Source organism: Salmo salar, chromosome ssa26, assembly GCF_905237065.1.
Source record: "Salmo salar chromosome ssa26, Ssal_v3.1, whole genome shotgun sequence".
Taxonomy (NCBI): Eukaryota; Metazoa; Chordata; class Actinopteri; order Salmoniformes; family Salmonidae; genus Salmo; species Salmo salar.
This window is the reverse complement of record NC_059467.1, coordinates 15,769,529-15,796,007: the sequence shown is the minus strand read 5'-3', so window position 1 is coordinate 15,796,007 and position 26,479 is coordinate 15,769,529. Positions and strand designations below refer to the sequence as shown.

Sequence of the window (26,479 nt, the reverse complement as noted above, 5' to 3'; positions counted from 1 at the left end):
CCCCTCCTCCCTCACCACTACCCGGGAACGCTGCCTGGCACTCAGCTCTGCCCTGGAGCCTGCCCCTCCTCCCTCTCCACTACCCGGGAACGCTGCCTGGCACTCAGCTCTGCTCTGGAGCCTGCCCCTCCTCCCTCTCCACTACCCGGGAACGCTGCCTGGCACTCAGCTCTGCCCTGGAGCCTGCCCCTCCTCCCTCTCCACTACCCGGGAACGCTGCCTGGCACTCAGCTCTGCTCTGGAGCCTGCCCCTCCTCCCTCACCACTACCCGGGAACGCTGCCTGGCACTCAGCTCTGCCCTGGAGCCTGCCCCTCCTCCCTCTCCACTACCCGGGAACGCTGCCTGGCACTCAGCTCTGCCCTGGAGCCTGCCCCTCCTCCCTCACCACTACCCGGGAACGCTGCCTGGCACTCAGCTCTGCCCTGGCGCCATGGCCCTCCCTCTGCAGCTCTCCTACTCAAAGACAGCTATTTATATCCCAGAGCCAGCGACACACACAGTCAGAGGAACACTGCTCCCCTCTCCTCCTGGCATAAGGAAAGTGAGACGCGGCAAACCTCTGCCTCCACCCTGTTCTCTGGCCCCGTCCCCCAAAGCCCCACACACTCCAAGCAGCACAAAGTGGCAAAGGGGTCAACTACTAACAGAGATAAACAAAGATTCTATGATCCACACATTGTGCCGACCTAGTTTGAGCTATCTAGAACAATAAACTCCACACTATTTTAGGATAATCTAATCTACAACACCAAACCTCCATTGTAAATTCACACATTGTGACTGAAACCAGCCTTTGATGTTAGTGGTGTGAAACAGTTTCATATTAAATTGATATTACAATTATTTTTCTAATAACTTAACCAAGTACAATTTCCCCTCTGTTGGTGCCTGTAATGCCCATGGGAGGGTCAATAAGAACCTATTAAGTTTTCCTATATGGATTCCACTGTGTACTATATCAGTGACTGACTTAGTAAAACACTATTTATTGAAGCTTCTCTCCCCCTTTTTTTAAAAATCATGTAATAACTATATTATATACTACCACAGGCCTATATTATTATAGACATCACTATTCAGATGCTGTGCTTCTTGACGTAATTGTGTTATTAGGTTGTCTTCAAGGATTCCGGGGTGGTTTTGGCACAGGGGCTAAATAAGTGTATTATGTTATTGAGTCAGTCAGTTCCTCTATAGGGGTTTTTGGCGGAGAGTCTTCCATGTATTATCTGTGTGTTCTGAGCTTTCATCTCTTAGTGGGGAGAGGAACACAGACGACACAGAACCCTAAGAGGAAACACAATAACATCCATTCCAAAACACAGGCCTCATTTCCTCCGCCTTCCACCCCATTCAAAAGCTGCACAGCATCTGCTATCAGTCTGTGTGTGTGTGTCACACAGAGGGGCCCGCACTCCACAAGCCAACAGCTCTAATTCATCACATATGAGTAAGTCTATGCACTGTAAGGTACTGTAGAGAGGCCGAGGCCCTGGTCCAATGCTGGATCCTGCAGCATCCGCTTCCCGCTCTTTTACACGGGAAAACAACAAACCCTGGCTCTCTTCCTTCCAACCCCATAAACACACACCATGTGTGCAGTCTGTCCACACTCCCCCAGGGGTCCCTTCCTGCCACTCTGTAAACAGGGTCCACCCTGGGGGTGGTCAGAGCTATTGATGCAATGTTGTACAGTTATCTTGCTTCAGCATTACTTACATGAGTAATGAAATTACATCACCGATTGAATTTCACTTTGACATTGTTTAGTCTGGGAGGCTAGGTAAACAAAGCCCACGTCATCCTCACAGCACTGCTTACAGTGGAAGAGCAGCTCACCAGGAGCCAAATTGCAAATGCTAAAGGCCCATTGGTGAGAAAGTTGATCTGCTATCAAGGAACAGCAAAATGGCGATAAGTGTGGTAAGTATAAATTTGGCATTTTAAGGCAAAGTAACGTACGTTCCTTATTTTGCTTGCAATATCTTATTGGAAATGCCTTATCCGTCCAATTTCAACAGCATAAACACGGTGCACATGGCAGCCATGTTAAAGGTCTACATAAACAGTCTTTGATGTGGGTTGTTTTGGTGAAAGCCCTTCCAGGCACCAATGTCACCTGACAGCAGTGATTGGTCATGTAACTAGGAACCACGCAGTTGAGGCATTAGACCAAGCAAAAAGCATTGGCTTGCTAGCTAGCTGACTATTCTCAACTATGATTGGTGCTTAGAGAGGGTGGGGGTGGGGGGTTCACACACAGGTTAGAGTTGTTACTCTTAGCATGAATCAGACTATCCCAACAGAGGCAGGGTTCATCGCACTGACCTAGTAGATGAGTGAAGAATGTGGTCTTTTATGGGTTCCCAATGGGGACGTTTTTACTGAGACTGACCCCTGGTCAGCAGAGCTGGAGGTTAGGCTCTAAAGTGCTTTCTCCTGCTTCAATACGCCATTGAGAGCCCTCACCTCTTTCTCCTGCTTCTACACTACACAGAGCCCTCACCTCTTTCTCCTGCTTCTACACTACACAGAGCCCTCACCTCTTTCTCCTGCTTCTACACTACACAGAGCCCTCACCTCTTTCTCCTGCTTCTACACTACACAGAGCCCTCACCTCTTTCTCCTGCTTCTACACTACACAGAGCCCTCACCTCTTTCTCCTGCTTCTACACTACACAGAGCCCTCACCTCTTTCTCCTGCTTCTACACTACACAGAGCCCTCACCTCTTTCTCCTGCTTCTACACTACACAGAGCCCTCACCTCTTTCTCCTGCTTCTACACTACACAGAGCCCTCACCTCTTTCTCCTGCTTCTACACTACACAGAGCCCTCACCTCTTTCTCCTGCTTCTACACTACACAGAGCCCTCACCTCTTCCTCCTGCTTCAATACTCCATTGAGAGCGCTCACCTCTTTCTCCTGCTTCAATACTCCATTGAGAGCCCTCACCTCTTTCTCCTGCTTCTACACTACACAGAGCCCTCACCTCTTTCTCCTGCTTCTACACTACACAGAGCCCTCACCTCTTTCTCCTGCTTCTACACTACACAGAGCCCTCACCTCTTTCTCCTGCTTCTACACTACACAGAGCCCTCACCTCTTTCTCCTGCTTCTACACTACACAGAGCCCTCACCTCTTTCTCCTGCTTCTACACTACACAGAGCCCTCACCTCTTTCTCCTGCTTCTACACTACACAGAGCCCTCACCTCTTTCTCCTGCTTCTACACTACACAGAGCCCTCACCTCTTTCTCCTGCTTCTACACTACACAGAGCCCTCACCTCTTTCTCCTGCTTCTACACTACACAGAGCCCTCACCTCTTTCTCCTGCTTCTACACTACACAGAGCCCTCACCTCTTTCTCCTGCTTCTACACTACACAGAGCCCTCACCTCTTTCTCCTGCTTCTACACTACACAGAGCCCTCACCTCTTTCTCCTGCTTCTACACTACACAGAGCCCTCACCTCTTTCTCCTGCTTCTACACTACACAGAGCCCTCACCTCTTTCTCCTGCTTCTACACTACACAGAGCCCTCACCTCTTTCTCCTGCTTCTACACTACACAGAGCCCTCACCTCTTTCTCCTGCTTCTACACTACACAGAGCCCTCACCTCTTTCTCCTGCTTCTACACTACACAGAGCCCTCACCTCTTTCTCCTGCTTCTACACAGAGCCCTCACCTCTTTCTCCTGCTTCTACACTACACAGAGCCCTCACCTCTTTCTCCTGCTTCTACACTACACAGAGCCCTCACCTCTTTCTCCTGCTTCTACACTACACAGAGCCCTCACCTCTTTCTCCTGCTTCTACACTACACAGAGCCCTCACCTCTTTCTCCTGCTTCTACCTACACAGAGCCCTCACCTCTTTCTCCTGCTTCTACACTACACAGAGCCCTCACCTCTTTCTCCTGCTTCTACACTACACAGAGCCCTCACCTCTTTCTCCTGCTTCTACACTACACAGAGCCCTCACCTCTTTCTCCTGCTTCTACACTACACAGAGCCCTCACCTCTTTCTCCTGCTTCTACACTACACAGAGCCCTCACCTCTTCCTCCTGCTTCAATACTCCATTGAGAGCGCTCACCTCTTTCTCCTGCTTCAATACTCCATTGAGAGCCCTCACCTCTTTCTCCTGCTTCTACACTACACAGAGCCCTCACCTCTTTCTCCTGCTTCTACACTACACAGAGCCCTCACCTCTTTCTCCTGCTTCTACACTACACAGAGCCCTCCCCTCTTTCTCCTGCTTCTACACTACACAGAGCCCTCCCCTCTTTCTCCTGCTTCTACACTACACAGAGCCCTCACCTCTTTCTCCTGCTTCTACACTACACAGAGCCCTCACCTCTTTCTCCTGCTTCTACACTACACAGAGCCCTCACCTCTTTCTCCTGCTTCTACACTACACAGAGCCCTCACCTCTTTCTCCTGCTTCTACACTACACAGAGCCCTCACCTCTTTCTCCTGCTTCTACACTACACAGAGCCCTCACCTCTTTCTCCTGCTTCTACACTACACAGAGCCCTCACCTCTTTCTCCTGCTTCTACACTACACAGAGCCCTCACCTCTTTCTCCTGCTTCTACACTACACAGAGCCCTCACCTCTTTCTCCTGCTTCTACACTACACAGAGCCCTCCCCTCTTTCTCCTGCTTCTACACTACACAGAGCCCTCACCTCTTTCTCCTGCTTCTACACTACACAGAGCCCTCACCTCTTTCTCCTGCTTCTACACTACACAGAGCCCTCACCTCTTTCTCCTGCTTCAATACTCCATTGAGAGCCCTCACCTCTTTCTCCTGCTTCTACACTACACAGAGCCCTCACCTCTTTCTCCTGCTTCTACACTACACAGAGCCCTCACCTCTTTCTCCTGCTTCTACACTACACAGAGCCCTCACCTCTTTCTCCTGCTTCTACACTACACAGAGCCCTCACCTCTTTCTCCTGCTTCTACACTACACAGAGCCCTCACCTCTTTCTCCTGCTTCTACACTACACAGAGCCCTCACCTCTTTCTCCTGCTTCTACACTACACAGAGCCCTCACCTCTTTCTCCTGCTTCTACACTACACAGAGCCCTCACCTCTTTCTCCTGCTTCAATACTCCATTGAGAGCCCTCACCTCTTTCTCCTGCTTCAATACTCCATTGAGAGCCCTCACCTCTTTGTCCTGCTTCAACACTACATTGAGAGTCCTCACCTCTTTCTCCTGCTTCTATCGACAATGTACTGTAGCTGCGTTCTGTGTCTGTAAAAGTTTGTGGTAGATATAACGTCATTGCCCGGCAACACATATGTAATAGGACCATAATGTAATAGGATATCTATATATCTATCCATCGATCGATCTATTTGGAATGTGAAATGTGAAATGGAAAATGTTGAGCAGCAAAAAAGAAAATACAAACCAAAAAACTTGGTTAAAACTAAGAAAAATCCACAAATTCCGCATGAATTCCCAACGCAGCTGCTCTGGTCCAGCGATGGTTTGGGTCTCATGGTCTATCCCTTTCAGATGGTTAAGAATTGCATCTGTACTACCATTACTGCACGTCAATTCAACCTTGCAAAGTTTGCATTTCCTTCTCACTTAACTTCTCAAAGTATTGGCATACAGGACTTTGCTGCTGTCGCTTGCCTTTCTCAGCCATTTTACCAACCGTTAACGACAATGACAGTGGTGGAGAGTAGACTCCAAAATAATTGCTTCCTCGACTGCTTGCACGTCGACTCCTTTTGTCGACTCCCATTTCAGTCAAGATTCGATAGGAATCGACTCCTAAGCTTCAGTATTTTTGGAACAGAGTCGACTGATTAGTTGCGGTATTTCCGAGAACCAAAAATGGCATCTTTCATAGCGAACTAGGAAGGGATGGAGAGAGAAGGGATGGGCACTGTACAGGCAGGTTGACAGAGCCAGAGCCTATCTACCGGCAATCAAAAGCTGTATCTCGTAATGGAATGCTGTATCTCGCAATTTCTTGACTTGCAATATCTCGCAACTTCAGTAAAGCAGGGCCCACTATGCTGTTAACTATCTGCAGCCACACAAAAAAAGCATCTGAATCCCACCCCTAATATTTCTACGTAATTTGAAGTCTGGCTACATTTTCTGGTGCCTCCCTCATTTCAGCATCGGTGTGGACATGAGAGGGTGTAGCCAATATGTGTAGGCTATCACCTACAATTGACATGTAGGCAAATTATTTATGTACATTTGCATATATTTAAGTTTTTTTCTTAAACAGAATAGTGTTTTTTTTGGTCTTCAAATAAATGTCATTGGATATTTTGTGGTTTGGACACCAAAACACATTAAGACATTATTTTACTGTAATAGAGGAGAACTTAACATTTGTAACAATACCCTTTTTACATCTCGGCTCCCAAAATTAACAACAGAGCAGACCCTACTAACATGAAAGCTCAGTTTGTCACGCGGTGCCGCCAGCAGCATTTTAGCCACAGACTTGTGCTAGCTGTCTAGTCTGTGTTTAATAAACGTGCAATGAGAATAATCAAAAACATTTATATAAGGAATTGGGAACTCATTCTGAGAAATAATCATCTTATCCAGGTAGGCCACTTGATTTCAACGTTCTAAACAACGTGAACAGGCTGTTGTTCAAACAGTTAGAGACAAGAGGATGTACCGTTCTACAGTATTAGCAAGCAAATAGTGCCAAGTTGGCTAGATTGTAAATATAAAGATTAGCTGTCTATTCACGAGCGGGTGGGCATGTGCTTTAGAGATTGTTTATGAGACCTGTGTTCATTTTCTATAATGCCTGCTACCAGAAGTTCATTATTAATATATGTGCATTATGCATGGGTCTGGTCAAAAAATGTAATAACAAAAAGGGGGCATTTTCATAGACAGACTTGAAAGCCAGATCAGTGATTATAGCAAAAAGCAGGTTATACTATTTTGATAAAATAATTAGTGGGTCTTATGGTTGAAGGCTTATATTTAGCCGAGGTATAATTTGACAAAGCCCTGAATTCATTAGATTATTACCGACTGTTTGAAATGCAGTGTATTTACCTTTAAATTGTGCAACAAAGCTTATTTTGAGAAAACAAAAATAAAATAAAATCATTTAAGCCATATCATCCCAGCCCTACCCCTAACATCACAACATTCCAGGCCTTGTGACACACTGAATTACTCTTGCCTGGCCCTCATGGTCCCAGCTCTGTTGACAATTGAAAAATGTAATTACTAGTATAATTCTAGGAAAACTACTGTGGAAATAGTGTATAGTGCACTGTGTTTGCTATTATATTTGTTATAATTTTAGGCTCTAGATTGCAGGAAATGGTGTTTCAAGTGTTAAAAGATGTAAAAATCTCTGAGTCAAAACAGGGACACAGCACCCCTCCGGGCTTCACCTCAATAATCAGTACCAGCTTGTTAAAAAAAAAATATTTGGGAGAACCCTGGTCTGGAATACTATGGTAAACATATTCCATGTTAATTACATAGCCATGATACTAACAGATGATTATGTCGCTGCGCAAAAACCTAATTTCATTCTGAGACAGCACTGTGTGTTGTTCCCAGGTAGCTCCAATATTGTGAAGGCCTCTGTCCCCCTCACTGTCCACTGACATGGTAGGACCCATGAGGAGAACACACACTGCTAATAAATCTCCAGTCTCCACTCGCAAGCAACTGCATCTGGCTTACAAACACATTTACTGGACAAGCTGCTTATGAACATGAAACAGTCGGGATACACAACTACCGTAATTCCATTGGGATGATAAAACAAACAAGCCCCTAAAATTCTAGCAAGCCTTAGTAAACAGACACAGTCCTCTGGGAGCTTGTGTGCAGCGGTGGGGTTGAGTTCACTTTTTCCACTGCGTGGGCTGAGCCTCTCCATACGTTTAACAGTATCACATGACCAGCTAGCACGGATATACACACAGAGAAAGAGAGAGGACATATCTACTACTCCGCCATGGGCTGCAGGGACTATAGGTCCACACAGCAAAGTAAAGTTTCAATGAAAATCACAGAAGCGGGTTGAGGAAGCAATATTTCCCCATTGAAAGCAGTTCAGCCAAGCCTCTTATATAACTGGATAATAGCTCCCTTCCAAATGTTGTGAATGAGATATATAGAGATATGGATACACATACATGCATACCACACACACACACTGAACAAAATAATAAAACGCAACATGCAACTATTTCAAAGATTTTACAGAGTTACAGTTCATAAGGAAATCAGTCAAATCGAAATAAATTCATTAGGCCCTAATCTATGGATTTCACATAACTGGGAATACAGATATGCATCTGTTGGTTACAGATACCTTTTTTTTTAAAGTAGGGGCGCGGATCAGAAAACCAGTCATTATCTTATGTGACCACCATTTGCCTCATGCAGTGCGACATCTTCGTCGCATAGAGTGATCAGGCCTGTGGAATGTTGTCCCACTCCTCTTTATGGCTATGCGAAGTTGCTGGATTATGGTGGGAACTGGAACACGATGTCGTACATGTCGATGCAGAGCATCCCAAACATGCTCAACGGGTGACATGTCTGGTGAGCGTGCAGGCCATGGAAGAACTGGGACATTTTCAGCATCCAGGAATTGTGGACAGAACCTTGCCTCACGGGGCCATGCATTATCATGCTGAAACATGAGGTGATGGTGGCGGATGAATGGCACGACAATGGGGCTCAGGACCTCATCACAGTATCTCTTCAAATTGTCATCGATAAAATGCAATGTCCATAGCTTACACCAGCCCATACCACAACCGCACCACGAACATGGGGCACTCTGTTCACAACGTTGACATCAGCAAACCACTCACCCACACAACGCCATACGTGTTCTGCGGTTGTGAGGTCGGTTGGATGTATTGCCAAATTCTCTAAAACGACATTGGAGGCAGTTTATGGTAGGGAAATTAACTTCTCTGGCAAAAGCTCTTGTGGACATTCCTGCAGTCAGCATGCCAATTGCACGCTCCCTCAAAACATTGGGTTGTGTGACCAAACTGCCCATTTTAGAGTGACCTTTTTGTCCCCAGCACAAGGTGCACCTGTGTAATGATCATGCTGTTTAATCAGCTTCTTGATATGCCACACCTCTCAGATGGATGGATTATCTTGGCTAAGGAGAAATGCTCACTAACAGGGATGTAAACACATTTGTGCACAACATTTGAGAGAAATAAGCTTTTCGTGCCTATGGGCAATTTCTGGGATCTTTAATTTCAGCTCATGAAACATGGGACACTTGACATGTTGCGTTTATATTTTTGTTCAGTGTATATTCATGTCGTAGTTTCCAGTCAACTCCATTTCACTGAAAAGTTACTTCAACAAGTGAATGCTAGCGATGGCTAGCTATTCTACCAGTCTGTTTTAAATGAGTGTTATCATGCTAACAGCACACCCTGCACACGAAAACACACAAACATTCCCAGCTAATGATAAAACAGTCATGGTACTTCATTTAAGAGAATGAACAAGATTTAACAAGGCAACCTTGGGGTTAATTTGAAATTGGCACCAATGGCAGATTGAGGGATTATTACATCCGTACCCCAGTACGACCCACGTGACCGCGGGGAAACGTCACGCCGTGAGGAACTATTAATGAGCCAAAAAGATTCAACGGAGCTTCCTGGTACCCCAACGTCAAGCCACCAGTGATTGGAGGAGGACCACATCAGCATTCTGAGTGTGGCAAACCCTGTAGGGACAGGGTCAGAGACCCCAAGGAGAAGACAGGCGGAGGGGGGGGGGAAGTCTGTGAGTCTGCCAGACTGGATAATAGCTCAGTGAGGCGCACACACAAACAAACAAAGACAACACGCGCACACAGGATGGAAATAGAGTGAAATAAATGCTGCGCTTTGATACGGTTTGGATGACGCCACTCCTTCTGGCACGCCATACCATGTGACCGAGTAAGAATTGGACGCACAAAAAAAAAATAAACAATTGCAGGCATCAGAGAAATGGGAAAGGTGGTAGAAATAAGCAATCTCTGTTTCTGCCTGAGGAGGTGGAGAGGCCACAGCCAAGACACATTCCCTCTGCGTCATATCACTCTCTCTCTCCCTCCGCTTCTCTTCATGTCTCCCTCTATCGAGCCACTCCCTCTGCGGTCAGACAGAGGCCAACGCTTCACCTCACTGCGGGATGTCGTTGTTCTTCCACACACACACACACACACACGCACGCACGCACGCACACAGCGCCAATGAGGGGTATTCTGAAAGCCCCTGCTGCTACTGCGAAGATGAAAAGCAGATCGGTAGCCCTCCCCCCACTCCTAACTCAGGCCTGTCATCAGGTCCACACCACTGCATTTTCCACTACAGCAGCTGCTCTCATTCTAAAAACGTATAAAGCTAAACTGCCACAGACCCAGCAGCTGCACATAGTCATTCGGCATGGCGGGTGTATTTTGGGAGACTTGCCATATTATTCTCTCCATGCCTCTCTACTAGATACGGAAACAACTGCACAGTCTCTGGCATTCCATTTCTAGTGCTGTAATGTCTGTTATGGTTATAGTGTATGGTCAATCACCCCCTACACTGTCAATCATTCATCATTGTCATAATCATGGTTTGCTAGATCACAGGAGTTATTGAGAGCTACCTAATGAGGGGAGAGCAGGAGCAGTGAGGCCCTTCCTGCTGTGTGTACCATCCCGGCGGCTGTACAGTCTATTTACATTTCATATAGGAGAGGGGAGCAGCAGCTAGCCCTGTTTAGTGTGCAAATAGAGCCAGCCTGGCCCACTCCAGTATCCAGGCAACCAGGACCCAGATTGGCGGTGCAGCCCCTGACCCGCACAAATTCATTTCATTAGAGGCCTTTGTAGGGAGGGGGAAAGACAAACAAGCCGAGTAGGGATGCATTAAGGTGAACGGAGTGGCCTGGGGGGTGGAGATGGGATGGAGGGGGCTCTGTCTCATCTCTCTCACCTGAGAGACCATAGGCCAGACAGACAGGACAGGACCTCCATCCAGACTGGACAGCGCCACGTGTCCACCCAGCAGTCTCTGGTCTGAGAGCAGGGGGCTGGAATCCAATAACTTCATCTGATATTCGGAGCGTGACAGCATTCCCCTACACCTCTCTCTCCACTGTGGAGAGAGCACTCTGACCAATACAGCTCTGTGCTGCTGCTTGAATGCGTCTCTCTGGTAAATCATCTAGTCTTTCTCGGCCAGTGACCTCAGCAAAAGTGAGATTGTGCCATATATTCTGCCATGCATCAGGGAAAAAAACCTTGTATATTTTCTACCCTCATATCATAAGGCTTCATCTCTTTGTCGCTGACTCACTCATCTTAGTGCTCCTCCCCCTCCACGCATCCTTCCTTTCCTCATCCTCTTTTCTCTTCTCCAATCCAAAGCTCAGCATCTGATCCTACCATCTCCTGGACAAACAGAAATGAGAGAAAGGCAGAGCGCCTGACATAGCCACAATAATAATAATAATAATAATAATAATAATAATAATAATACTACACACTGGGCTTGTTGCCTAGCAACGCGGGGACAGGGCACATGTACCGAATGAGCTGACAGAAAGAGAGAGCGTGTGAGGGGGGGAGGGATGGAGAGAAAGCCAACAGCGCTGGAGTAACCATGGTAATGTATGCCTCTGCATACTAAGCCTAGCCAGCGATGAGGATCCATTTCTGCCCTTCACCTTCTGAAAGAGTAAGACTATTTTCCCTGTGCAGTCTCTCCACCCTAGTCTTACAGAGATGGGGATATTCCACATTAAACACCACGGAAACACAGACATCCACAGCGACACGTCCGGGGCTCGAGAGATGCTCGAGGTGTCACAGTCGTCATGCTGCCCGGTCCTAACTAGCCTCTGGAAGGAAAGATAAAACACCAATCAAGAGCAGTAAGGAGACTGTGTAGTTTTCCCGAGCAACCAATGCTAGCCAAGAAGCTACCTAGTTTGTTTTGATTCAATGGAGAGATGGCTGGCTGATTATTATTGAGTAGCTTGTATCTAGGAGCAGGATGGGCATGGTATGGTTACCAGCTATACTGCACACTGAAATGTCACCATCCTGTTATCAACATACAGGGTACTGGGATTGGTGGCAATTGCACACGCTTATTTACCTTGATTGACTCCTTTTAAATGAAGTTAACGGATTTAGAGGCACTTCAGCTAATTAAGGGCTCTACCAGTGATGAGGGGAGGCCCCTGATCCGAAGGAGGGGAACTAGGGTAGTAGAGCAGGGATTGGGCGGAGACAGACGGATTTACGGAACAACAACAGTAAGGCGAGGGCAACACGTTACTCTAAAAGTCACACGGTCTCTACATACGCCTGGTAGATTTCACCCTCTAACTTACACTAACATAAAACATCGAGGCCAGGCTGGAGCTTTAAATCATGAATTGGGGAGGAACGTGCATGCCGAATCTCAAACAAATTCAGAAAATGGGCCAGTCGACTACTCTGCCTAAGCATTTGGCATACACGCCACACACACGCTTAAAACCATGCACACAAAGCACCCAGCTAGCTTCATACCTGCAGCCCAGCAGGCCATCTCCATAATGGATAGTAAATCTGCTTTCCTCTACGATAGCTCTGGCATCACTAGTAGGATGCTCTGAATGGTTATTGGATTTCCACCTAGTACTGCACACGCATTGGCCATATAAAAAAGGCCATTTCATAATGCATATTCATACAGATCAATGGAGCGTGTAACAGGGAGTCCATCAAATCAGAAGTGCATTTACATTGGGCCTATCAGCAGCTAGGAGGCCGGTGCTATTGCCATGGCAGCGAGCTAGATAATGCCATGCTAGATGAGGATCCCAGCAAAACAAAGCCTAGCTCACTGCTACAATGGCACTGCTGTAGTATTTACTTACGTCCATGGGACCTGTTTAGTGTCATTACAGTAACTCTCTAGGGGCCATCATCCCACCGAACCTGCTTCTCAACGATCTAGAAATGAACATCAGTGGATCCCAACGATGACAAACAAGACTGGGCCATCTCGCTCTACTTCCTCTGAATGTAGAAGGCAGCTGGGGGTAACCACAGCAGTTCCTCAGAGCTCAACGGCCGATCTGGAGGGCCACGACGGGATTAGCTTTGAGCAGCTTCTCACAAGCTCCTTCACACGCATGTAGGCTAATACACACAGTAACAAGCCTCCGCACCTCACTCAACCCCTTACACCCACCTCACTCAACCCCCATCCCCCTCACTCAACCCCCATCCCCCTCACTCACACCAACGCACTCCACAACTAATGAGCTGAAGCCTGAGCCTGGAACTCACAGCCCTGAAGACCTGCCGTGCCTCAGTGGGGGAGGAGAGCATACACACATACATGAACAATGTAGGCTTACGTGTGTGTACGTAGATCAAACATGCACCTATGGAGGGCAAAGAGCAGCACGTCATTGCATGTCTAGGCCAGGCTGCAGAATGTAGAGCAGTCAGAAACCAAGCGCTGTTCCGTTTATAAATTGCTGAAACACTGCCCTTTACAATGCGCTGTGACCGGCACCAGGGACAAATCAACTAAACTCACGTTGGCAACACAAAAACACACCCACATTCACAAAGCTAGGAGACATAAACAACCTGTTAGTGCGTGACACACCCACATTCACAAAGCTAGGAGACATAAACAACCTGTTAGTGCGTGACACACCCACATCTGTGGAGGGAGCTGTGTGTTGTTCTCCCTCACGCTGCTATGTTTATACGCTAGGTGTTGGTTGGCTGATGATCACGTGGCACCTGCACACACAATAACTGCGGCGTCGGCGTGGTCCTTCTAGGAAACAGTGAGAATAGCCATGACATGCAGACTGATAACAATTGGAGTCAGAGTGCTGTGGCCAGCCACGAGGTGAGGGCTGCGGCTCCTGCCAAGCCAAATCTTGTCAGGATGAGACTGCAGCCAAAGAAAGGCGGGGGAACGGCAGAACGACCCCCGCCCCCATCAAACATACCCCTTACGACCTCACACTGGACATTTGGCCGTCTTTCAATTCCCTACTCCTGAACTGAAATGAACACACGCTATGGGGACTGACACATTTCCGCCTTTGAAATTATATTACCATCTCTAATCAAAACGCTAGCGTTAAGGAACACCAGGGTAGTATCAACATGGTTTCTGTGCACTGAAAGGACCCAAGTATCCAAACTCATGAAAGTTCTGCACAGGTGTTTCCCCATTTACTGTGCTACAGATGAATCAAATGAAAGGAGAGAGAAAGAAGAAATAGCTAGCATGGTTTCTCACAGATAATTCAGCAGGAACGTCACTGCCTACCAGTGTGTATGTGTGTATAATCAGTGTGTGTGTGTGTGTGTGTGTGTGTGTGTGTAAGAGAGATAAATGCGAGGCGCTGTGACTAGGGCTCCATTAATTAAGGATTATGGGAGGAGGTAAAAATAACTGTGGAGCGGAGCTGGGTAATGAACAAAGCACGGGGGAGGAACACAGGGAGACGGGATGTGACCTTTACCAACATGAGTATGAAAACATCATCAAAACAATTCGCCATCAAGCGCTGCCTGCACCCATCTTGTCGTGCCAGGATGAAAAAGCTGTCAAAACCTTTCCCGACGTAACGGGATTACGGAGTCATGTGTGAAAGACACTCAGTAGATTACTGATGGGATGGGAAGCATGGGGCTGGCAGGTTTACCAGAGACAACATGGCTGGAGAGGTTTCTCAGGCCTCTCAGCCATACTAGTGTTGTAAATGTCTGCCACTGCTAGGTTAGCTCCTCGTGGGTCAGTAGCCTAGATCTTACTGGGAGTGTGTTTGTGTGTGTTTCTGGGGCTCCTAAGAGCAGGCTCGGGCGCCAAGACAGGCCGAGGCCCCAGAGCCCAGACCACAGGCAGGCTGACAGGGGACAGTTGGCAGGGCTGCCTGAGACAACAGCATAAACAACACAGTGGAAAAAACCCTCAGCGCACCAGGCAGGCAGAACAGCAGAGAAAACACTGCCATAATACCACCTCATTCCACATGGAGCCTCTCTGGCTGGGGAGCAGATTCACAGGAATCCTGGCCTGACAGACACACACACACGTCCTCTCTTGCTCTATGGGGAAGTTGATTGGGAGCGTTCCGGGGGACCAAACAGAATTCTAATTTGTCCTGGTTCAGCAGTAGCAGTGGCATGAGAGGAGCCGCTCCCTCAGATCCCAGATGAATTATATATCTATAAGCCAGATGAAAGGCCTCTAACAGCACAGCATGGCAGTCTGAGAGCTGGGGCGGGGCCTGGGGTGCTGCTACGCACCCCCAACTGCCCACTGGGAGGTGGCTGGCTAAAAAGGGTACAGCCAGGGATACATCGTGTGTGTGTGGCTGGACTAAGGGAACCAATGGGCTGGAAAACACTGAAAGCTTGGCCAAGGTGAACGTCACACTCTAACGGGCTCAGAAGTTATTTCCCAGCGCCCACGCCCCCCTGGGGATCGCTGTATAACTTTGGAACATGTTCCCCACCAAGCACACAAGCAATTACAGCCACAGATGACCTGGAGTAAGCTGGCTCTACTAAATATGCTCTTTCCTTCTGAATACATTCCACCTCAAGCTCTGTCATTCAGTCACTCCCTGGTTTCCCCTTTCTATCCTCTCTGCAATGTTGTCCTCCCATACATGTATTCTCATTGCTACTAAATTAAATCACCATTGGCCACCACTGAACCCCACATATCCAGGGCAGCCCCCTCCCTCAGACAGACACACTGCGTCCACAGCCGGCCAGATCTGAGCCACACAATGGAACAATCAATACTCTCATTAGACAAGTAGACCCGCACCAATTAGTGGTTTGGACTCGTGCCATCCAAGAACCCTTCCACTGAACCAATGACAGCGGTCAACAAATATGGCAGTTTCCAATGACTAGGCTACCTGCATGGCTGGTCACAGGGGATGTGAATGGATTAGTATGGAGTGTTTCTCTCTGCTGCCTGCAGTGGATTCTAATGCAGGTCTGTTATACCCAATTCACATAGGACTTGCGGTACATTGCCTGAAAAAAAGAATTGGGCAATGTTTATAGGGTCCCCATTCAAAACGCCAAATGTTTACCACATTCTTGTCACCATTCGCCTTTCATGTCGCCATTGCTGATGCCAGGAAGGAGCGTGAGACATTAAACGTGGACCCTGTTGTGATCGTTGTCATGATAACCGGAGTGACAGGAAGCTCGTGAATGCAAATTAATCCGACAGAAATATGATTATCTTTTATTTAATTAGGCAAGTCAGTTAAGAACAAATTCTTATTTTCAATGACGGCCTAGGAACAGTGGGTTAACTGCCTTGTATTACGCGGTCGTTTGGTGGAAATAAAAGTCTCGGCTTTGATACCGGAAATACCTTTCAGATAAAGAAAATGCGAAAAATAGTTGGCGGTATGGTAAAGTTGGTGGTAAAATGTTTTGGTATGAAAGGGATATTCTTCCCTCCTCAGTGAAGCCAAGGCAAGCTGAAGCATCACTGAACTGTGACTGGCTGCCCATGTGTGTGGGCAGTAAACAAACTCTACACATGTGTAAGGGGAGAAGAACGAGTAAAACACTTGATTAAGAGACAGAGGGTGTATCCCGTTTAAATAATAAGTATGTGGACGCACAGGCAGAGAGAGAGAGCAAGAGAGAGAAAAATGAGAGAGAGGAGAGTGATTGAGAAATAGGCCTACTAGCTAAAAGCTCACATGATCTCACAAGGCTGAAGGAAAGATGGAATGAAAGTCCTCCTTCCCCCTCATAGCGGACTACTAGACGGTGTGAGAGCAGCAGCCACTCTGAATTCAGAGCACAGCCTCACGCTACAGTGCATTCTGGGAAGCCCTCTCCATTAGCAGCGCTGGAGCGGCGCGCACACACACACACACCTTGTTCAAGGGAGCAGATGGAATTGGGAGGTGGTGGGGGGAGGAAAGGAAGCCCCGCTACCTTCCAGTCAACATCACCTCTTCCTTCTCAGAAAAACAGCTAAGCTTGGAGAGATACCTAGCTAGCAAAGAGAGCTGCAGCGCACACATCAGGGTTTTAGCCTGCGCTAGGCAGTGGAGACACAATGGCAACAGACTCACATTCGGAGCTTGAACAGAATCATGGACATCTCGAAGAGCAGCTTGGCAGTGTCATTCCCTGGGCCAGCACTGAACCAGACTAGCACCATTTGCCCTGGTGCTCCCTACCCCACAGTGACTGCAGAGTAGAGCAGGCCTTGAGGCCGGCTGGCACAACGTTCCTGGAGTAAATATCAGTAAATTGGGAAAAGTAATGACTCATCCTCGCTCCCAGCAGCCAGTATTGGGTCTGAGTGCTTTTAAGAGACTCCGAGCAGAGTTCCTCACTGATTTTAATACAGGCCTTTAATGCAAGTGTTAACATAAAGCCAACCCGTTCACCACTTTAACCCAGGCCTCCTCCATTATTGTGGCTCCTGCAGAATGTACTATGTGGAATACCATACATCTGTACCCAGTGAGAGACTGTCTGGCCCTAGTATTACAGAGGTAGAACGAGGGGGAAGACTGACACAGTGATACCACATCATTTCTCACAGGAGCTATTTGCATTCAGTAAGAAGGCGTAACGTTCTTCTGGTCACCGTTTACGTTAGTGCAATGCCAACAGGGCACAGCTCTGCTGTATGGTTCCCTATAGGGGTGGCTGGCTGGGCTAAAATGGCTCCCGTGTGCTCAAGCCAGTGAACCAGGGCTGTGTGGGCGGCTTCAGCAGGATATCAGGGTCTTTGGGACACACTCACTCCAGCTATGAGCGGAGCCCTCTGTGTAAAACAAAATATCTGAGTCACAAGACCGGCCCGGCGGAGCTGGTCAGCTGAACACGGCAGTCTGTCCACAGTCACCACATGTGGAGGGGTTAGCGTCAACAATGACTTCACAAATCCAGACCAATGTTTTCCTTTGACAACCATACATCAAATAAACTGTTCTCTTGCACTCTGGGCCAAGAAATGTGCTTTCCTTCAATGTGTGCCTCGGTTGACTGTAGTGGAAAAACACTTGTATAGCTGTGGCTTGTGTTCCCCCTTCCCATAGTGTCTGTATTTGAGGCTTGCGCCTGCTCCTGGCCCCAGGCAGGACAAAGAGCCCTGGCTATTTAGCCCAGGCCTGATTTAGCCCAGGCAGGGAGCAGCAGTGTTTGGCCCCTATTGGGTTTCAGCTCAATGGCTGGACAGGCTTCTCTGTCACAATGGCCACTCTGTTCTGGAGCCTCATTGGGGGAGTGGGGATGCCATGACCCCTCAGACTCAGGGAGGGGGTTGATGAGGGTAAAAAGGGGGGCGACAGACAATTTGGCTCAAACCAGTGCATTGTGGATCTCGTCGCAACTTATTCCCTCTCTCCTCTTTTCCATGTCAAGAATACAGATGAATGACCTGTCCAGCAGAAACCATGTGACGTACTAAACACCAGAAAGGCCTCGAGGGACACGCCCTTCCAGCCAATGATGTGTCTTTTGGACATTTCAAGCTGCGCTTATCTCGTCATACAATCTCACAATTCATAGTATTGTCAGCTATCAGACTATTGCCAATTTAATCTTGTCGTTAGGCTAACTCTTAATATCTGTGAAATGAGTTTCAATATAGTTTAGGTATAGTTTTGATTTGCCATCTGCGTAGGCTGGCTGGCTGGCTGGCTGTGAATGACTGGTGGTGAATGGGGGGAGGGGTGATATGTCCTCTTAAAACTACATAACACAAATTACTGTTTGTGATATTAAGATTCTAACAACGACAGTGTTTTGTTATAGACTTATTTAGGGAAAGTCAAGGGGGGGGGGACTATAAAAACGGCAGAGTAATTAAACATGTAAATGAGTTGTCCACGTTGTGGGCTTTTCTAGTGTTAAAAGCACACACTTCCTCATTCACATGGATTCTGTAGCTTGCACTTTTACACACCCTGCTATAGCCTTGTTATTGTGTTACTTTTTATTATTACTTTTTTATTTTAGTCTACTTGGTAAAAATGTTCTGCTTAAACTGCACTGTTGGTTAAGGGCTTGTAAGTAAGCATTTCACGGTAAAGTCTACACTTGTTGAATCGGCGCATGTGGCAAATAAAGTTAGATTTGATTCGCTATGGCCTGTGTTGGCCAAGCTTTTAACCCCATGACCTCAAATATAAAGTGAGTCAAAACACCAGCCTGACTCATCACATTAATGGAGGGAAAAGACATGAACGCCAGCGCCACAACACCCTTTCCCTGTGTAATTGTGTCTGTGTGATTGAGCGAGAGTGTAAATCTCTCTCTGCGTGTGTGTGTGTGTCTGTGTGATTGAGCGAGAGTGTAAATCTCTGTGTGTGTGTGTGTGTGTGTGTGTGTGTGTGTGTGTGTGTGTGTGTGTGTGTGTGTGTGTGTGTGTGTGTGTGTTCCAGCTCTGCAGTCCTGGACAGAGGCACAGGCCTGAGGGGATAGTTCTTCCCTTTTTCACAGGGCATCACCACTCTGTCTGTAATCAAAGCTGCAAGACACTTCCAGACACCAACTCCAACCAGATGTATGCAATTTAGACAATTAAAGCTTTCCCCTAACACTTGGCAGCTCTACTGCAACACAGGCACTTCTCATCAGCCTGAGCCTCACATCGTCCCGACCTAACCCAGGGAGCTACATCAGCTCTCTCTCACGCTCTACCCGTGTCGCAAACATCCAGCCGCTCTCTTTTATGTCTGAAAGCTTTACACAGCAGAAAGAGAGGCAAGAGACAGGCAGGCCTCTCCTGAAGCTATAAGCTCTCCCTCTCCTGCCGTGCTCCCGCTCTCCTTCCCTCTTTCAGCCTGGAATTTCCTGTTGATGGCCCACTGCTAACACCCCACACACTCATGGAAAAATTCGACAAGCTGCAAACATTTTATCGCCACGAGCAGGAAGGTAATCAGCCAATCAGCGAAGAGAGGGAGAGAATGACAGAGTGGCGAGAAAAAGGAGAAACGTGTCGTTGAGGGTTTTGGTGTACCAGGAGTTGCACCACACCAGCCCAGGGTCCTAATTACCCAGCCAGAGACAAGGCCTGGGAGGGCTGTAATGATGCACCGCTGCTCGTGATACAGACACCTCTTGATAGCACAGAGATTAGGCCTCCGCTGGTCTTGTCAGGCAGCCTGGCAGCCTGCAGCATGTGACTGGGCCAGCAGACATGTGAAGTACAGAGCGAAAGAGCTGCTGATATAATACAGCTCTATCAGATAAGCCAGGCCAGGGAGAGAGAGGGGGACGTGGGAAGAAAGGGAGAGAACATCAGGTAGGCTGGTCTGGGCTGAGACGGATAGACATGTGGGCAACAGATTGGGTGCGTTAGCTAGTGTCAGTGGTGGTGGTAATTGTTTTTTGTTTGGGCTGGGTGGAAAACAGAGCCGAGGAGGGCGGCCCCGGGTCTTACCAGTTGAACAGCAGGGGCACGGGATCCACGACAGCCTGGGCGCTCACAGGACAAGGGGTGCATTGAGACTGGGGAGAAGGGAAAGATGATACACGCATGAGAATGTGCAGACTGCATACCCGGCCACTCATGTTCCCTCCACAAAGCTCCCATTTTCCCCCAACCTCCCACCTCCCTAGTGGTTTCCTGACGCTCTCCCTTTGCATGTCTCTCTTATGTTCCAGTACAGCGTTGCTCCTAAATGGACTTGGCCAACACTGTGAAAGGTAGTGTAATACATCTCAGCCCAAATAAGGACGTAACGACGGGATGTTTTTAGAGTGTGGTTGAGTGACTCATCAGTGTGCTCCTCACATCAAGAGGCACGCTCACACTGACATAAAAGAAGACACAGAAAGGGGAACACAAAAGGACACGTGCGCACGCTAACGGCTCCGAAAAGTAGGCCAGGGCATCTAGCTGTTCTTCAAGGCCTCTGCGTCATTTCTAAACGCCTGTGACAGGCGTCTGCATCCAGCCAGCCTTCCATCCTCCACCACAAGACTCCTGTTTAGTGTTCCCCTGACACACATCTTTCCAGGTCTTCCCTCTTCAGTGTCGTAACACGCACACACGATTGCATAACAGCATGTGGGGAGCGGGGGCCCCTGTGCTGTGAGTGGGGGGGGGGGCATAGGGAGAGGGCTGGGGCTCCACTCAGTCTGAGCAGAAGGCCATATTCATATGCAGATACTGGGGGCCATGTGTGGAGAACAGGAGAAGAACTGCCTTCCCACACTGGAACCAATCACTTGTTCACAGTGAAGACTTCCAGGAAAACAGAAATGGAAACAAATAGAAACAAAGCAATTACACACCTTCTTTCCACCCTTTAACTTAAATAGGGCTGCCTTTATAAACAGTCCCAGACACATATGAAGAGGGGCTTAAAGCGGACTTAAAATCTCATCTGCCGGGCCGCAGCAGCCAACAGGTTAAAAAAGATTGGGGAAAGTTGCATGGAGGCTCAATCTGAATTTGGCATAATGGCCCCATTTTAAAAATGTCATTTTATCAGTAAGATGGCAACTTAAAGAGCAGAGCACATCCACTATGGCTATTAGCTTGAGTTTACAGCCAAAACACTTAAGATTACTACAAGCTCTACGGAGATGCAAGATTGAGTGTTGCTCGCCCCTACCTGGGCTCAAACCAGGGACCCTCTGCACATAGACAACAGCCACCCTTGAAGCATCGTTACCTATCGCACCACAAAAGCTGCAGCCCTTGCAGAGCAAGGGGAACAACTACTTCAAGGTCTCAGAGCGAGTGACGTCACCGATTGAAATAGCGCGCACCCCGCTAACTAACTAGCCATTTCACATCGGTTACATCAGCAATTGTTCAAACAGTAAACCAAACAACTAGAATACACCCAAAAACGTATTTTGTTTAGAAATAATAACTTAGCGTGTAATAACTGATTACAGTTATGTAATGTGATTCCCATTAGAAGAAAGTCGTTTCCCATTAGACAAGGAGAACGCACGATAGGTCGTTTCCTGGAGTCAGGGTTTGCATTAGCTTTTAGAAACATGCGTTATCAAAATGAAGACCATCAAAATCTGCATTTGAAACCATTACACCTGCATTTTATATTGAAAGTCAACAGTGTTCAATTGCTTCAATAGATTGATCAAGGACGTGAAACTATGGGTATTTTCTCCACACAAAATAAATTCATGCAAAACATTCAGCAGAAATCCGATGACAACAGAAGTGCAACACTATTTGGCTAGCAGCCACAAAAGGAAATTAGAATAGAAAAAAAGGGATTTTTTGCTAAAATGATGCATGGCCATCAGATTTCATTCTCATCATAGAAAGAATGTCAGCACCTATATTTCCATATGTTAATCGTGCATTTTAATTTGCTACAGGAGAAAAACTACACCAGAGAAAAGTACTTCAGTGAGAGCGTTGACGGAATGCCCGTTCGTGAATGCAGGAATCAGATTTATCAAGACAATAGTAAATATTTATCAGCGTGGAGAAGTGCAACTGAAGCGCACTAAATTAGTCCATTTACATCATGATTTGGGGGCTAAATGTGACCGAAGCCGAGGAGAAATTACAATAAGAATTTCAGATCTGCGTTTATAAAACGCAGCAAAATAGTTAAGTGGTTTTTTTTCTTTCTGCGTGACAAACGCAGAATTCTAAGTTAACGCGAACCCCATGTGAGTTAGCTGGAGGCATAAGAGCTACGACCTACTGTAGGCATGGTTCTCCCTCCAGAATGAAACAGCTGTGCTCCCTTCAATAACTAACCTCTGCCTCTCCTCTGCCAAAAGGTAACATAGAAACACTAAGAATTGGTCCTAATGTATGAGACAATCACGGAAAGTGCAAGATATGTCTGCACACTTTTTCCACTTCACATAGGCATAAACTCCGCACTCCAGCCTGCTAAACGAATTAGGGCAAAATGTAATGAATTTAAAAGCACATAAGTCTGTTAGTGTCGACCAGATAAGGTGAGAGCAGAGGCAGAGAGTGGGCCAGAGCTCTCTCGGGTAGGCCAGCGTCTCAGCTCAAAGTCTGTCACAGACGCAGTCAGCTTAGATCAGAGCAAACCCCAACTCACTGTACCGTGCCGTCCCATACAGCCCCTGCCCTACACAGCCCAAATCCCATCAGGAGAGCTGGGGAGACAAACACACAGAAAAACTGTCCTACAATAGGTCAGCCAATCACTCACTTTACCAGAGTGCATAAGTAAACACACAGCTAATGACCAGTGTTTCACACTCTGATTCTTGGAGATCTAGCTGACAAAATTGGCAGGAAGTTACAGACCAGCACAAACTAAGTAACAAGCTATTCTGCTCCCATGTGATTTAAGCAATCAACAATACAACACCCAGTGGAGAAGATTCCTACATTTCGAAAACAGGATATGTAGCCTACGCTTTCTGGTTGGTTGCTAGTGGATTTTAGCAATTAGGTCAGAGCGAAGTCTGCAGGCTGTGTAGAGGAGAAGAGTTGTGTTTAAACATGACATGTTCCCTCTGCTTGGCATTCCTTGATTTTAGTTCTAGTACATTGAAAGGCCAGGTGAACATGAAACTCCGGGACAAAATCACCATAGAACTTCCCATGGGAACTGGCCTGGCAAATTTCACACAAAAACAACACTGCATGACAACACCATGTAGCATGCTTCCAAAATGAGAACACAAATCAATCATGACAAATAGCTCACAAATCAGAGAGAACCTCAGCAAAAAAATTAACATCCCCTTTTCAGGACCCTGTCTTTCAAAGATAATTCGTAAAAATTCAAAGAACTTCACAGATCTTCATTGTAAAGGGTTTAAACACTGTTTCCCATGTGTGTTCAATGAACCATAAACAATTCATGAAAATGCACCTATGGAACGGTCGTTAAGACACTAACAGCTTACAGACGGTAGGCAATTAAGGTCACAGTTATGAAAACTTAGGACACTAAAGAGGCCTTTCTACTGACTCTGAAAAACACCAGAAGAAAGATGCCCAGGGTCCCTACTCATCTGCGTGAACGTGCCTTACAGGCTGACTACACCGCTCGTGTGTGCGAGCATCGCAAAATAAATGTAGAAATCTATATTATTCAATTATTGCACCCACATTGCTTGCGCACGCCGACGAGCGTCTGCGTTGCCAAGGGCTAAAATAGAAGTCAGTTCTATTTCTGACGCAGATTGTGCTGCAAGTCCTGCCTCTCCCATCTCCTCATTGGTTTATAGAAGCAGGTATCCACGTGCCATCTCCTCTAACCACGTGGGTGACTGAAAGACAAACGAGGTCAGTGGCGGTAATACACCAAATTTATGAAAGTTGCCAATTGCAATATTAACTCAAGAGAAGAAAAAGCCTAGAAGGAGGAAAGATGACTAGAAATGATTCGGTTGACCGTGGATTCATGTGTGGATTATGTGTAGAGGTCGACCGATTAATTAGGGCCGATTTCAAGTTTTCATAACAAATCGGTAATCGGTATTTTGGCCACCGATTTGCCGATTTATTTTTATATTTCTTTTTTTTTTTATCTTTATTTAACTAGGCAGTTAAAGAACACATTCTTATTTTCAATGACGGCCTAGGAACGGTGGGTTAACTGCCTTGTTCAGGGGCAGAACGACAGATTTTTACCTTGTCAGCTTGGGGATGCAACCTTACATTAACTAGCCCAACGCTCTAACCACCTGCTTTACGTTGCCAAGGTAAGTTGCTAGCTAGCATTAAACTTACCTTATAAAAAAACAATCAATCATAAACACTAATTAACTACACATGGTTGATGATATTACTAGTTTATCTAGCCTGTCCTGCTTTGCATATAATCGATGTGGTGCGCATTCGCGAAAAAGGACTGTCTTTGCTCCGATGTGTACCTAACCATAAACAACAATGTCTTTCTTAAAATCAATACACAAGTATATATTTTTTAAACCTGCATATTTAGTTAATATTGCCTGCTAACATGAATTTCTTTTAACTAGGGAAAATGTGTCACTTCTCTTGCAAACAGAGTCAGGGAATATGCAGCAGTTTGGGCCGTCTGGCTTGTTGCGAACTGTGAAGACTATTTCTTACTAACAAAGACCGCAGACTTCGCCATACGGGGATGATTTAACAAAAGCACATTTGCGAAAAAAAAGCACAATTGTTGCATGACTGTACCTAACCATAAACATCAATGCCTTTCTTAAAATCAATACACAGAAGTATATATTTTTAAACCTGCATATTTAGCTAAAAGAAAGAGAGGTTAGCAGGCAATATTAACCAGGTGAAATTGTGTCAGTTCTCTTGCGTTCGTTGCACGCAGAATCAGGGTATACAGAATCTGGCTCGTTGCGAACTAATTTGCCAGAATTTTACAAAACGATGAAATAACATTGTAGGTTGTGCGATGTAACAGGAATATTTAGACTTATGGATGCCACCCGTTAGATAAAATACGGAACGGTTCCGTATGTCACTGAAAGAATAATGTTTTCGAGATGATAGTTTCCGGATTTGACCATATTAATGACCTAAGGTTTATTATATTATAGTTAAGTCGATGATTTGATATTTGATAGAGCAGTCTGACTGAGCGGTGGTAGGCAGCAGCAGGCTCGTAATAGTCAAAGGTATATGGTTTAGAGAGAAATAGTCGACGCGTCATAAGTCCTGTAATAACTTGCGGCTGAACTTGAAAGGGGTTCCTTCGTTATTTTACCGTTCATGTCTTCCATAGAGAATGTCTTGATCTGCATCAAATAAGGTCTGTGTTTTGTACTTAAACCGCCTCGGCGTTTTGATACCCGTGTAAATCTCACTTTGTCAACATATTTTCATAAATCCACTCTACAAAAAAAAGTATCTTCGCTTATATTGATCAGAGTTATATCCTATGGATATCTACACAGTTATAAAATTGGCAAGGTGGTGTAAGCCTAAACCAAACACAGACCTTATTTTAAGTTAATCTAAATATATCCTATGGAATAAATGAAGGAACCGCTTTTCAGATTTTGCTAGAAGGTGTCATGGGAATTATGACTTGCACTTTGGTAGTCAATTCTTACCATGCCCATTATTAAAATAGGATTTCCTGCATATAGAAATTACAGTTTTTGTTTTCAGCATTCATCACAGGTAACTTAACCTGTTAGGGCTAGGGGGCAGCATTGACACGGCTGGATAAAAAAAACATACCCGATTTAATCTGGTTACCACTCCTACTCAGTAACTAGAATATGCATATACTTATTACATATGGATAGAAAACACCCTAAATTTTCTAAAACTGTTTGAATGGTGTCTGTGAGTATAACAGAACTCAAATGGCAGGTCAAAACCTGAGAGATTCCTTTACAGGAAGTGGCCTGTCTGACCATTTGTTGAACTTCTTTTCCATCTCTATCATTTACTAAGGATCTCTGCTCTAACGTGACACTTCCCACGTCGTCCATAGGCGCTCAGAGCCCGGGAAAA

General features: G+C 46.4%; 1 protein-coding gene across 4 annotated transcripts in view; it reads right to left on the bottom strand.

Annotated features, from left to right (window-relative positions):
- Window positions 1-26,479, bottom strand: part of LOC106587256 (ankyrin repeat domain-containing protein 11) — a 146,855-nt gene that overhangs the window by 36,284 nt on the left and 84,092 nt on the right. For 2 of the 4 annotated variants that reach the window (XM_014175490.2, XM_014175493.2), the window contains exon 3: window positions 20,471-20,538. The exons of 1 other annotated variant lie outside the window; for it this stretch is intronic. The gene's annotated coding sequence lies outside the window, so the exon portion shown is untranslated. Of the gene's footprint in view, window positions 1-11,350; window positions 11,434-20,470; window positions 20,539-26,479 lie in introns of those variants that run through there. One more of the 4 variants, XM_014175491.2, reaches the window with a different exon arrangement.